The sequence below is a fragment of the Mauremys reevesii genome, linkage group 3, assembly GCF_016161935.1.
Source record: "Mauremys reevesii isolate NIE-2019 linkage group 3, ASM1616193v1, whole genome shotgun sequence".
Lineage (NCBI taxonomy): Eukaryota > Metazoa > Chordata > Testudines > Geoemydidae > Mauremys > Mauremys reevesii.
Window position 1 is genome coordinate 48,808,961 of NC_052625.1, and position 12,326 is coordinate 48,821,286.

Sequence of the window (12,326 nt, forward strand, 5' to 3'; positions counted from 1 at the left end):
TTTATCTAGTTCTTATTGTAGTCCTGTTGTAGTTTTGGCCTTCACAACATCCCCTGGCAAAGAGTTTCCACAGGTAGACTGTGAAGAAATACTTTGTTTGTTTGTTTGTTTGTTTGTTTTAAATCTGCTGCCTATTAATTTCATTTGGTGACTCCAAGTTTTGTGTTATGTGAAGGAGGAAATAACACTTCCTTTTTCAATTTTTCCACACCAGTCATGATTTTATAGACCTCTGTCATACCTCCCTCATACAGAACGTGTTCTATACCCCTCGTCATTTCTGTTGCCCTTCTCCATACCTTTTCCAAATTCAATATATCTTTTTTGAGATGGGGTGATCAAACCTGCACACACTATTCAATATGTTGGCATGCAGTGGATTTATATAGAGACAATCTGATATTTTTCTCTTATGATCTATCCTTTTCCTAATGATTCCCAATATTCTGTTAGCTTTTTTGATTGCCACTGCACATTGAGCAGATGTTTTCAGAGAACTATCCACAATGAATTCAAGATCTCTTTATTGATGGGTTCAGCTAATTTAGACCCCATCATTTTGTATGTGTAGTTGGGATTATATTTTGCCATGTCCATTACTTTGCATTTATCAACACTGAATTTCTTCTGCCATGTGTTGCCCAGTCACCCAGTCTTGTGAGATCCCTTTGTAACTCTTCACAGTCTGCTTTGGCCTTACAAAATTATTCAAGACAGTTATCTGCAAATTTAACCACCTCACTGTTCACCCCTTTTTCCAGATCATCTATGAATATGTTGAATAGGACTGGTCCCAGTACAGACCCCTGAGGGACACCACTATTTACCTCTCTCCATTGTCACCTTTTATTCCTAAACTTTGTTTCCTATCTTTTAACTGAAGTGCCTGGCAATGATTTCAGGATCATCTAATGATCCTTAATTTACTTTAATGATAAGCCTTTTGGTATCTTTATTACCCTGCCTCTGTTTATAAATAAATGCGCTGCCCCAAAGGCTGTGCTGCTCCCAGCTTCTGAACTCACCAGGTATCACACTCAAGCTGTTGCAGTTAAGAGCTCCACCAGGGGTTAGGGTGAGTAGACCTCCCCTACAAAACTTGTGGGGGAGGGTGTAGACAGGGCTGGTGCAAGGATGTTTCGCACCGTAGGCGAAACTTCCACCTTGCGCGCTCCCCCATCCCCGAGTCCCCTCCCTGAGGCACCCCCCTCCACGCGGCAGCTCCCCACACCCCACCCTCCACCCTGAGGCACCCCCCTGCCCCAGCTCACCCCTCCCCCACCTCCACCCCAAGCACACCATCGCTGCTTCACTTCTCCTGCCTCCCAGGCTTGCGGCGCCAATCAGCTTAGGCGCCACAAGCCTGGGAGGCGGGAGAAGTGAAGCAGCCACGGCGTGCTCAGGGAGGAGGCGGGGCAGGGGTTAGCTGGGGCAGGGAGTTCCCCTACGTGCCCCCCCTTACTTGCTGCAGGCAGCCCTCCCTGCGCTCCCCTGCCCAGCTCCCTCCGCCTAAATGCTGGCGGCGACTGGGGTGGCTGAAGATCAGGCCACCGCAGTCGCTGCCGAAAAAAATGCCGCCCCCCAAATTCTAGCGCCCTAGGCAACCACTTAGGGCGCTTAAAGGGTTGCACCGGCCCTGGGTGTAGAGCCCGCCACTCCCCCCCAAATGGTGCCCCTGCAGAAACACCCACACAAACTTAACTCTGCCCCCACTGGAGCCGGGGAAAGTACAGGTTTAGGTGGCAATTTGTGTGCAAGTGAAAAGTGTTGTAAAAGGATACAAAGTGATTGTTAAATGTTACATTTGTGGTATTCTGTTGTGGGAGTAAGCTCAGTGTTTGAGCCTAGGGCAAGTCTATGTAATGCCTGCCCATTACAGTGAAAAGGCAGAGTGTGAGGATGTGTGTTGTAGATTTATTGGGGCATCGCTCAATGAGGCCAGAGTTTCTGGGTGTTAACCATAACTCTGTATTTTCTGGTTTTCAGAAGTTTGAGTTTTGTTGAACTCCACTTTCTGGAAGGGTGCAAGGTATCACCGGGCAAAGAACTCTGCAGTAACTAAGTTTTGATCACTTAAATATCCTACTTTTTTAAACAGAGAGAGAGAAATATTTGTTGGTATGAGTTAGTGCTCATTTCGACAGCTGTATTTCTCACCTAGGTTTGCAGTTAATAGACTACTGTGGCTAGATAATAATCAAAAGATCTAGCTTTTATATAGATCTCAAGGAACTTGACATCATTATCCCCTGTTACAGATGGGAAACTGAGGCACCAAAGGGTGAAGTGACTTGCCCAAGGTCACCTAGCAGGCTGGTGGCAGAGCTGGGACTAGCCCCAGTCCTATAGTCTTTCTATTAGGCTACACAGTTGCTATGTGATTCCTCAGTGATCCCCCATCTCCTGTACATTTTGTTATAGTGGAATGGGGATAATGGTTGTGCATTGAAATGTTAGCAGTGTGCAGTTGCTAACATGGCCAGTGAGAAAAATCTCATCTAAGGTCTGTGTCCCAGAGCCTTGACTGTTTTTTTTATTACATGATTGTTGCAGTGACTTTAAGCATGTGAGAGAAGACTGGTGTGTCTGTCTCCTCCTCCCCGCCACTCCCCACAACGTGTAGTCCCCTGCCAACATTTCCTGCTCCCCGCCATCCCATTAAGCCATTAGTCAGTACTGTAAAAGACATTAACGTGTAAGAAGTTGCCCCTCGCTGTCTCCTGCCCTATGCTGCTGCGTACACATATCACAGGTAGCAGCTTGCTAGAGGGCTGCCCAGTACCTCAGTTATGTGAACTGGGCTGTGCACTGAACTGGGCCCCTCAGTCCCACTACCCACCTCCAGCTGGGACTTCCGCCCTTGCTTCAGCCATGCCCCAGGTTCACCCAGGCCACCCCTCTTGCAAATGGGGCCCCTCCCCCCACCCACTGGGGTAATGTGCATCTTAGGTATTCATTGTCTAGATTTCAGACTTTTACATTTGTGTTACTTTCAGTCCCCTGCCCCAAATCTCAGCTCACATGGAGGAACAGGGAGAGGGGATCAGACACCCCAAGAGGAGCGGAGTTCCCCAAATCCCAGAGCACACTGTGGGCAGAGAGAGAGGCTCAGATCCCAGCACATACAGAGAAGGAGACAAATCAGGGCTGACATGCCTCCCGCCATTTGTAAACCCGCAATTTCCTCTGCTACCCCATATAGTCTCCACCTGTCTTCATCCTCTCCTCGCATACTCCCCAGATCCCTACTCACTACCCCTTACCTGAGTCGCCCAACCCCTTTCAATTGCTCTACCACCAATTCCCATTTGTCTCCCTCCCCATGATACCCTCCTTCCTCGATGCAGACCCAAACCCCTCATCCCCATTACCACCTACTCATGCTCCCCAATCATCCTCTCCTCCCAGAGAGCATTCTCATATGTGATTCCTTTTTTATTCAAAAATAGTTTCAGCACTTTCTGAACATGCTGCTGTACTCAGGTTGCATTTCTCCACATAAGAATAATAAAAACATCCTTCTCAGGGGCAGATTTTTCCCTAACCCTTGAACATTGGAGCCCCTGGAGCAATGATCTGAGCCCTGGTTTGATCTCTGTCTGTGAGGGAAAAAAGTTTGCCAGAATCTCTCAACTTTAAGAAAAGCTGTTTTTATTTTGGAGGCTGTATCTCAGGAACCCCTTGGTCAAGTGGCCCCAAGTTCATATCACTAACAAAAAAGTCCATGCCCCCATGAGGCACACCAAATTTCAAGGCAAGTAACCATGTAAATTGTAGAGCACTTAGAGTCAAGCTTTCAACAGAAAGCTGGTCTTACCCTTAAATGTAGGTGAGCTGTCCCTCTTCTGTAATACTACATTGTAGAGCCTTCTATTTCAAGATGTAAATGGGGTTCAAACACAAATGAATAAAGTCTCACAACAGATTTCTGAAGTAGTTTCCTTATGTCTAGTTTACAGATAAGGAAACTGAGGCAAAGAAAGGTTCTATGACTCCACCAGAGTTATACAGGAAGTCTGTGGTAGAGCTGGGAGCTGATCCCAGATTGCCTGATTCACAGTCCTGTGCCTTAACCACTAGCTCGTCCTTCAGCCAACCTTTCCCTATTAGTTTGTTTGTGTGACTATATCAAACTCTTAAAATCCCACACGTTTCAATAAGCTAGAACTCAATGCTTCAACAAAGGTCGATTTGGCAGGTGCCAAGAACTGTATAATATGCAGGCCCTGTGATGGTCAGTATGTCCAAATGGAATCCACTGTAAATGCAATCATGACTTTGATAGTAAAGGAATGAAATATATAAATCCACAATAGTCATGTGTTCCAACTAGAGGTTTATTATTAAGACAAAAAGAAGCAATTTTGAATTAATAAAGGAGCAGTAGTTGGGGCCGGCTCTTAAATCCAGAGGTGGCAAAACATGTTGCCATGCAGTTGACCCAGATTCTAGGCCTTCGCTGATCTGCTGCTTCCCATCCTGACTTGAGAACATTGCCAAAATAATATTCTGGCAGTGTTGGGGAGGGAAGAAATGAACCCTTCTGTATCACACACTGGTTGGTATTGATAACCTTCAGAAAGATAGCCACATCAAGTACTGGTCAACAAGAAGGAGAGTTGCCATGACACAACAGCGTATTAGAGGTCGATCATGGAAAAGTAACGGGCTGAGGAGATGGAGGGCCAGATTTCCCAAAAAAACAGCATTTAAGTGGCTAACAGTTTCAGGTCTTACTCCAGGTTGAACATCCTTAGCAAACCTTGCACAACAAAGTCCTGCCTGTGCACACACCTGCACAAGTATTGTTTTAGAGGATTCACAGCAATATGTGCTTAAATATTGGAAGCTTGGATCGAACTCTTTGTGGGCCTTCCTCAGGGAAAGCTCTCATTGACTTCATGGGCATGGATTCAGGAGTGCAAGTTAAGGCCCAAATATACTTTCATCATCAAAGTAGTTTTACACTAGAAACTCATAACAAAACATTATCATTCGTTAATTGTGTGTTACAATAGCATCCATTCAGGTCAGAGTCCCACTGTGTTAGGCACTGAACATACACCCATGTACCCCTAAGAGGGGACAGTCTGAATTAAGTAGATATAAAAAACAGATGGAGTGGGAATGGGAAGACCAAGGGCAATAGTTAAAGGAACATGTGGTTACACAGACTAGCTATGAGCACAGTTACGATTCTTTTTGAAGCATATAAATAAGTGAGATAGTTATGACCACCTGCATTGACATTATCAGTTGCCAATTGACTGAAAACGTAGTGGTAGGGATGGATCTTGATGTTTAATCTGAAGGAGGAGAAAGTGGTGGCATTACAAATTAGCTGGGGGAGAGTGTCCAGGCATTAAGGGATGGGAGGCTTGGAAGAAAACACAAAAACGCTTAGGGAGGAGATAGCACAACTGGAGAAGAGATAATATTTGTATCTTACCCGCTCTGTGATCATACTGAATTTGACTGTTAAATTTTCTGCATAATTAAAGCAGATAGTAGCATTCATACATTTTGTCACAAATTGATATGATCTTTTTCGTCTGTGATCTGAATAAGATTGCTCTGTAGTTTTTAATTTAGCAGATTAAGAAGTACAATTAAAATATCATGAAAAAGATCATAATCTTAACCTTTTTCTGCTTTTCCCTGCCAAGTTGATAACCAGGGCTGGTGTATGTAACAATTACCTCCGCTACTGTAAATTTGTTCTAGTTTGTGGACTGAAGTGTTAATAAATACCTTACAATATTCCAGAGGGAAAAGCTTTCCATCTAATTAATAAAACTTGGAAGAATACCCAGGACACTGAACCATATCTTTCCTATTAGTATTGGCTCCTACAAAAGAGAATCCCTGACTCTCAACACATTAGTAAATGTCATACTCCTTGGTTGCACAGAGACCTCTTGAAAAACTGTTGATTTGCTGTAGGAAAAAAAAAATCACCATAAGAAACAGTTCAGTTGGGGAATACCAAGTGTAGAAAATCAGAGTAAAACATGGCATGCATAACAGCAGCTACAGATTTTTGTGGCATTAAATGAATCTTAACAGAGAAGACATACAATTATGCACCATTTCCTTGCTGGTTTTGGTCTGGATGTATGGTAATGTTTTTCCCTAAGCCAATATATTTTCTTATTACAGGTTGTCTTTAAAACACTTAACAGAAGATTTCCTGTTCATGTAATCTAAAACAGATTTCTTAGAAACATCTTATGGTAGCATGCCATCTGCATGAGAATGTTCAAAATTGAAAACTGAATGGCTTACATGAAAAAGGAAAACGATACAAAAGCAATACTGAAAATCTGTCCTTGATCAAAATATATACTATTGGTTCCCTTTTGTTTGTTTTTTAACCCATATATGGGAATGATAAACATCTCATCATTTCAGTGTGCTGGGGCAAGTTCTACCTCAACCAATATACAGTAAGCCATAAATTAATTGCCTGAATATTTGTCATGCAGAAATTTCCTGTCCTCATTTAAAAACTGTAGTTGAATTCTCAAGTTATGGAATACACATGTACGTGTAATTACTAATTGGACAGTTACCAAAGTGCATAAAAATTCAAGCAATTCTTTTGTAAAACAAGAAGCACCGGATAAGATATACAGGTTTTATCCAATTTTTAATGTAATTTAGTTTTTTTATGTTTTATTAGGCTGTTATTGCATGTTCATTGGTATTACCTTTCCTGATAGAACTGAGAATCACAGCCTCTTTGGGGCTACATCCTTCTTGAAGTTTCTCCATTGAAAAATGCTCCTGCTGAGCATATTTGTATTTGCTTTTCATCCTAGTAGTGTGAGTGATTGGGTGGGAGGATGAAAAGAAACAAAGCTAAGGGGCTCTTGCATGAGGCTGATGCTAATTTGGCTAAGCACAAGTCAACTGGCTGGGAAATGGTGGGGGTGGAGGATTTGACAGTTTTTATCAGTCTACATCAAACCTTCCCAATTGTATATAGCCCTATGTTTCAGCTAAAGCAGTCAGCTGAATTTTGGTAACTTTTTACAGCTTAAGGAAGTGATTTAAATGCTATCCAGGGATCAGAGTCCATGAGTATCTCTATAGTCTAGTATTTTAGATGTTTTAGTATGCTGTATATGTTTAATGTTTATGCTGGGGTTTTTCCTTTCTTTTTGTCCATTGAGAATGTTTACGATGCTTCCAAATACAGCACGGAAATAGATCAATTCACACCATGTACAATGAATACTGTCCTCACATACACTTTCAATAAAGCATGTTAACAGCACACCCTGGTCCTTAATAGACCATATATCAAGGATTGACAAGGTTTATGCTGGAAGAAACCAGAATCACACATCTCATCCCTTCCCTGAACTTGCAGACCTGCTGACTAGTGACCCTCTGTGACTATGGAGACATCTCTCAGACTTAAGATGTTTGATTATACTATTATGTTGTCCTTATAATTCAGCTGGATTATCTTTTAAAAAAACACTTTATAATGAAACAGGCCAAGAAGGCAAAATTACCGAGAAGATCCCTCCTAATCTCAGTAGCTTTCAGAGTGCCATCAGTTTACTTAAAGCAAAGTACACAAATAAACACACACACATACGTGTGTATATGTGCAATTTATGTGTGAGTAATGCAGACTTCTCACCCATATTTTATTTCTACAGAAGTAGCCTCAAGCCTCAGAATGTGGTTTATCCATCCCTGACAGTCAACATGAATGATGCATGATTTTAGGAACTTATACAGACAGTGAAAGTCCAGATGTTGTGATATTGAAACTCTGTAGCTGATGTCCATCTCCCCAACACCTATTTTTTTTTAAATTCAGTCTATCTTCTGGGGCCATCATTAATTCCATTTTTAGGAACACAGGAATTGCCAGACTGGATCAGACAGTTTTTATAGTCCAGTATCCTGTCTCCAACAGTGTCAATACCCGATGCTTCAGAGTGAGGTGCAAGATCCCCACAGTAGGCAGATGTGTGGTAATCTGTCTCCATGAAGATCTCATCCTAATACCTAATGGTTAGAAATTGGTTTAAACTCTGAAGCACAAGGTCTTTATTGCTTAGAAATAAGCAAGTAAGTGTGTGTGTGTGTGTGTGTGTGTGTGCGTGTATACATATAATATGGAGAGAGAGAGAGCTTTAACTGTTACAACTCTGAACATTATTGTTCTCTATATCAACGTCCAATCTCCCTTTAAATCTTGTTAAATTCTTGGTCTCTGTGACATCCTGTGGCACTGAGTTCCTCAGTCTAATTATGCATTGAATGAAAAAGTAGTTCTTTTTTTCAGTTTTGAATTTGGTACCTTCCATTTTTCTTAAATATACCCTACTTCTGATGCTGTGAAGCAGGGAGAACAGAAACTCCTGATCTGCCTTCTCTGTATCATCTGGTTTATACTTTTATCCATGCTTCCTCTTATTAATCTAATTTCTAAAGTAAAAATCCCATTTTTTCCGTATGTCTTCGTAGGACATGTATCTAAGCATTCTTGTCGCCTTTCTCTTATCCCCCTCTAAAGCTACAATATCTTTTTGAGTGACCAGTACTGCCTACAGTATTCCAAATGAGGGTGCACCATTGATGTTTTTAGAGCAGAGGTTCTCACACTTGTTGGCGGACCTCTTTTCAAATTCAATGTTAATCATAGACTCCCGATTGAGAAAATGATTGACAAAAGTATATGCGTACATCATATAAACATGTACTGTTAGTAATGCTTTTAAGAAAAAGAGTAGAAGAGTACTTACAGATATCAGTGAGATGGGTGTGCCTGCTTTCAAGGACACCCTTCCTGCCTGCCTTTCTTCTGGCATGTTCTTTCCTTTTAACCATTAATATGGCACAAGCTCCAGGACTACTCGTTGAATGGTCGTGGGTACTGTAGAAGTAATGTAATTGGTCATGGTGATGTTCCCAAACTTGTGCATAGTCTCCATCATGGTAGGGCAGAAACACTGCAGCCCAGCTTTTTTTCTCCCTAGAGAGTAGCCACACTGACAGCACTTACCATTCTGCCAGCCATAAAATAATCCCATTCCCATCATCTCCATAAAATGCCTAGATTATGGTGACCCAAGTACCAAAGTCAATGAGGGTCCTTTTTACAAAAGCAGGTAATGCTAATAACTAAGCCTGTTACCTGTTCCTTCAACTTTCACTTTAGTTTTTATTCTCAAATTGAAGAGTAAAGTCATTGATACCAGGGACCAGCTTGCTTACTTCCTAAACTGTGTCTGGGAGATCTCAGGGATCAGCACTGGTCCATGGAACAGTCACTGAGAAACACTGGTCTATGAGGATGTTGCATGAGGTGAAGTTTCCTTACCTCATCTTCATTCCTGCCTACAGTGAAAAGCTAAAATCTAACTAAATCTCATAACATATATTCAGAATGTCACTTTTATGCATGTAAAAATTAATTTATCTTTGCTTTTCTTGATAGAAGGAATTGAACTGAATGCATTTTTAAATGTATAAGATGAAGGGAAGGAGAACAGAAGGCTATAATTTACAAAACTTGTTGACTTGAAATTCTCTCATCTGGGGTGTGTTAATTTGCCCATTTAAATTCCTTTCTTCAAACTCTACAGAAGATTAATGCAGCATCTTCCCTTCCACAGAAAAATGCATCCCCCCCAGCCTATCTACTATTATTTGATTATTTTCTAAAACAGTGAGCCATTCAACAAAGGTTTTACATCTTTAAGAAATCAAACAAATTCCAAATTGAATAAGAGAGAGAGCCACAGAAGGTTGCCTTCATGCAAGCAGCCTGCTTTCCCAAGTGTCTCATCCTCTCCCCTCTGTCATCCTGAGGCAATGTGCCTGCATTTGTGTGTAGATTTATAGTTTATCTTTATCTATGGCTTCATCTGTAGGTAGCTATTATAGCCGCCTTGCCTGGATATTGTTTGGGCCTGATAGATCTGTCTGTAGTTCATCAAAAGGGAGCTGAGTGGCTAAAAGCCATTGGGTCCAGCTGAGGATGAAATACGAGCCATCAGCCTTGGTAATGGCTGTAAAATTTCATAATTACACGGCCTTTATTACATTGCATAATGATCCTGAAGCAGTATGGAACAATTAATTAAGATTTTCAACCGTGGCTCTTTCAGAAATTAAAAGGTGCTAGTGGCTGAGAAATGGGGAAGTGTCTTGTCCTAAAAGCATTAGGGATGCTTAAGAAGTACTTCCTGGGTACTTAAAGAAAAAGAAAGAAGAAGAAGAAGAGGAAGATCAACTAGTTAGGCAACTAATATGAGGGTCACGTTTCTGTACTTCACTGTTACATTTTATGTCAAACTTATCTCTAAAACTCTTAAAAACTCATCACCAAGCTTTTCTTTTTCCTTTTTTATAAAATTCTATTTGTTTTCTTTTTTAACCATTTGTTGCATTCATAGATGTTTAGCTCTCCATGCCTTAAATAAATAGATGCCATGACACAGGAGGGCTAGTTAGCTGCATACTACGGTATACTGACTAAGTATTTTCTTTTATGCACTTTCTCATATCTGGGCGCATTGAAATTCTGTCAAGATCTTTACAATTTGACAGACATCCCCAAGGAAGTCTTTTCTTTTAAAAACTCTTTTCATATTTGTTTCCTTTCTGTTCTTCTTTGTGCAAGTCAGATTTAATATATGTATATTTTTTTCATAATCTTGACCTCAGACCTGCTAAGGAGTAATTAGATTTGGTTAGGTGCTTCAAGAGTAACTCAATAGCCTTGATGTAAATACTGAAGGACAGAAGGAAAGAAAAAAAATATACCTATCTTAAAAAGAGGGAGAGAGTGGAAGACATGCATTCAACCTGTTGTGAGCAGTTTCTGGCAACAATTCCAAAGACCAGCATACTGCAGTCCAGATGAGGCAGTGTTCATTAGACTAATTGTAATAAAATTAATGAAAAGATAGCAAAAATAAACCCAGCATTCTTTGTGGTCAGTCAAAACTTTTGTGAGTTCATTTGACAGGAAGGAAACTCCTTTTATAAGAAGTGCCAGTAGTTTTCCATTTTCCCCCCTCAAGTTATTTTGATTTATACAAAACTGTCAGATATTTGCCCACTTGGAGTATCGTTGTTTTAAACTGACCAGTCATCGTGTAATGTCTTTCCTTTCTCAATATTTCACGTGAGGCTAAGGCTTCCCTTAGGCATCTCTAATAATAAACTTTCCCCAGAAAATTTGGAAGGATTATGTGTTTCAAAAAGGAGCTGGCTGCTTGGAATAAATTCTCTTGTTGAGTGATTTATTCCCTTAATAGGAATTTTCTGATCTGCTGTCATTCTTGTTCACACACTGGGTGTCACTGCCTCTAAAACACTTGTCATTCTTTAATGGAAACAAAATAGTCATTGCAGTCAGAGCCGCAATGTCATTCCACTACCCCTTGCTGCGTCGGCAATAGTGAAAATGACAGAGCGGCTCTCAGTAGGGGTAATTAAAATGTAAATATTGATATTTTATTATTTGAAATTACTTTCCAGTGCGGCATTTAATATCTCTCCATCTGTGCGGCTCTGTTTAGCGGTCACTTTAGTGCAGCTCTGGGATGCCAAGCGGCGGCTTGATCCCCGTTATGTCAAAATGCTTGTTGCTGCTTAATTTTGATATCTAATTAAGTGGAAAAGTACAGTCCACACTGTAATCCATGGCATCTTAACCAGCTGCTTGGGTATATTTAGAATTAATCTCCACTATGGAATCATCCTAATGTATGCAATTAAGAATCTGCTGATGGCTAATTAGGTGTATTAGAATCAGGCAGCTTTTTTCTTTCTTTATTATTTGGACTGTTTCAGACTCAAGACACTCCAGAGTAGTAGTCTTAATGGTACATACACACTCAGCTAGGGTAAATGAACCCTCTACATTCATGCAGGAGAGGTACCAGTCTTCCTCTTTCTCTCCTCCCCTCCTGAATCCCCTGAGAGCAGGGCAAATGCAAATATTATTTGAAACAATCCGTGGCACCATGACATTAAGGAAATAAACTAACTAGTAGAAGGAAGCAAAAACCCTCTCAGGAAAAGATATGAGGCAGAAAGTTTATAACACAATGCTTTGATGTGACTTTTTTTGTAAAGGGGAGTGAGGGATACATTCATCAGAGATTTTTACAGCCCTGATAAGTTTTTATTCTGTAAACTGAGTTGGGGGTGGTCCTGCTTTGAGCAGGGGGTTGGACTAGATGACCTCCTGAGGTCCCTTCCAACCCTGATATTCTGTGATTCTATGAAAGCTTTTCACACATAGCTATCACAGCACAGGCAGGCTTAATTTATGTACATTGATTGCG

At 41.0% G+C, this 12,326-nt stretch overlaps 1 protein-coding gene and 1 long non-coding RNA gene across 16 annotated transcripts in view; one reads left to right on the top strand and one right to left on the bottom strand.

The window, feature by feature from the left end:
- The window catches only part of ESRRG (estrogen related receptor gamma), a 473,961-nt gene that overhangs the window by 434,450 nt on the left and 27,185 nt on the right, over positions 1–12,326 (top strand). The gene's annotated exons all lie outside the window — the stretch shown is intronic.
- The window catches only part of LOC120400977, a 98,051-nt gene that overhangs the window by 14,641 nt on the left and 71,084 nt on the right, over positions 1–12,326 (bottom strand). Inside the window, exons 4-5 of one of the 3 annotated variants that reach the window (XR_005596207.1) lie at positions 8,769–8,899; positions 5,916–5,937 (exon numbers count right to left, since the gene is read on the bottom strand). This is a non-coding gene — a long non-coding RNA (uncharacterized LOC120400977). Of the gene's footprint in view, positions 1–5,751; positions 5,938–8,768; positions 8,900–12,326 lie in introns of all 3 variants that reach the window. The other 2 variants (XR_005596206.1, XR_005596205.1) reach the window with 2 other exon arrangements.